The 2,496-nt window shown below is 40.4% G+C and overlaps 1 pseudogene; it reads left to right on the forward strand.

Moving 5' to 3' along the window:
* The first annotated feature begins 316 nt into the window (after positions 1 to 316).
* Positions 317 to 1,071, forward strand: LOC148214192 (uncharacterized; annotated as a pseudogene).
* Positions 1,072 to 2,496: the final 1,425 nt, after the last annotated feature.

The raw sequence follows: 2,496 nt of genomic DNA on the forward strand, positions 1-2,496 counted from the left end.
ATCATTACTAGAGCCAGGGACCTCCACATCAGACTGGGTATTTCCACAGAAAACAGGGATGACTTTTCACAAGTACACATCTTTGAAAAGTGTCTAGGTATAATCATCAAGATTTTGTTTTATAAACGAGGATGGTGTTTTTTTTGTCACAGGTAGACCCCAACAAGAAAAACTGCTGTTTTATATTGTTACACAACAAACATTACTACAGAATCAAAAACATCAAGGGCTTCCTGGGTGAATGCTATTTCTGCAAATTCTGTCACACAGCCTATCACCACGAATTTACCCATGATTGTCAATACTTCTGTCATGCATGCCTGAAGCATGCGTGCATGAGGTGGATATGGAGAAGAGAAGATGCAATAAGTGCAAACTGTTTTGCCATTCTAAGCCCAGCCTTGAAAGACATGCACAACTGGCAAAGGAAGAAAAAACTGATTGTAAGAATAAGGTATGGTGTAACACATGTGGTGTCTATGTCTTTACCCACCACAAAAAATGTCAGAAAAGCAAGTGCAGGCAGTGCTATAAGAAGGCTGAAAGCTTGGAAGGACATTTATATGTTCTGAATCCACTGGCTCAACCAGAAATGGGCATAAAACACATCATTTATGATTTTGAATGTTGTCAAGAAACAGGGGTTCAACATACCAAATTATGTCTATGCCATGGATATGCTGAAGGAAGAGGATGACAAGATGTCTGGATCAATTTGTGAAGAAATTTATAAATCAGGAGTTTACAGGATGTACTTTTATCGCTCACAACTCCAAAGATTATGACTTGTACCTAGTCTTGAGACAACTGATACGTGAAAAGGTCCAAGCTGAACTTTTAAGTCAGGGTGGTAAACTGCTATGTATTACCACGCTGTACTTTTGGTTTATTGATAGTCTCTCTTTTTTGCACCTTAAATTAAGCAAACTACTCAAAATTATGGGATTTCAGGGCAGCAAGAGATACTTCCCCCATTTGTTCAACACAATGGACAATCAAGATTACGTGGGACTGCTCCCTGATGCCAAGTATTACAGCCCTGAAACCATGATGACCAGTGACAGAGAATAATTTCAGAAGTGGCATGCTGCTAATGCAGGTATTGTGTTTAAACTAGGCCCTGGCTTACTCCTGGAAACAAGATGTGGAGATATTGAGGGAGGCTTGTAATCAATTTAGAGGGCAAGTGATGAAAATGACACAGCGTGAATTTCTCAGAGGAGAAGGAGAGGTGTTGTTGAGGAGACTGAGATTCAGTACACTGACCCCTTCCACTGTATGCTACATTGGCCTCTGTCTGCATGGCTCAGTACTGCTTCATGTATTTGGAGAATAACACCATCGCATTAGTCCCTTTGGACAGTTACCACCAGATGCAGAAAAGGTATTCTGCATCCGCCATTCAATGGCTGATGTATATAGCATACACTGAGAAACTCAATATTCAGCATGCTCTGCAAGGAGGTGGAAAGCAAATAGGTAATTATTTTCTGGATGGCTTTTCTATCATAAATGGTACCCCCACAGCCTTTGAATTTAACAGGTGTTTCTTTCATGGCTGCCCTATCTGCTACTCTGCAAAGGACTTCAACAGCTTACTTGATTCAACCTGTGGGGTTCTGTACAACCGTACTAGGATTAAAGAAGAGTAACTTAGGGACCAGGGTTATGCTGTGTGCAGCATCTGGGAACACAAATGGGATGTCATGGTGGTGACTGACACATAATTGAAGCAGTTACTAGTTGAGAAGAAGCTCCCAACTCCCTTGAACCCACCAGATGCTTTTATTGGTGGAAGAACAAATGCTACATGCTTGTTCTACAAGCCAAAACCTGGGGAATAAAGCTTATATTATGATTTCACCAGTTTGTACCACTTCATGAACAAGAACAAGGAGTACCCGATTGGGCATCTACAAATCCTCTATCAAAACTTTGGGGACATAAAATATTGTATCAGGCTCACTAAAATTAAAGTGTACCTATCAAGGAACCTCTATTTTCCAGTCCCACCCCACAAATCAGGGGGTAAATTAATGTTTAGTCTGTGTGCAACCTGCACAGAAAAGCAGCAGGCCATTCTGTGTAAACACAGTGATGAAGGAAGAACCCTGACTGGAACATGGTGTACTGTTGAACTGAATGTAGCTTTAGAAAAAGGTTACACAATTGCTGAAATCTATGAGATCTGGCATTTTGAAAGACAGACATGCTATTTTCAGGTTATATTAACATGCATCTCAGACAAAAGCAGGAAGCCAGTGGATACCCTAATTGATGCAAAACAGGATAAAGATCAATATATTCAGGGTTATGAAAAGACAGAAGGTGTCCACTTATGGCATATTCTAAATCAGAAAAATCTTCAGAAGATTTGTGACAGCAGTAACTAACACAGGAATATAAAAGCAGCCTCCTTTGAACTTATCACTGAAAGGGATAGTAGGAGCATAAGAATCTAAGAAGAGACCTGCTGGAACAGGCCACAGATCTATT

Source organism: Python bivittatus, unplaced genomic scaffold, assembly GCF_059951505.1.
Source record: "Python bivittatus isolate LINGU-HERP-01145 unplaced genomic scaffold, Pbiv_v1 ctg000700_np1212, whole genome shotgun sequence".
NCBI classification, from domain to species: Eukaryota; Metazoa; Chordata; class Lepidosauria; order Squamata; family Pythonidae; genus Python; species Python bivittatus.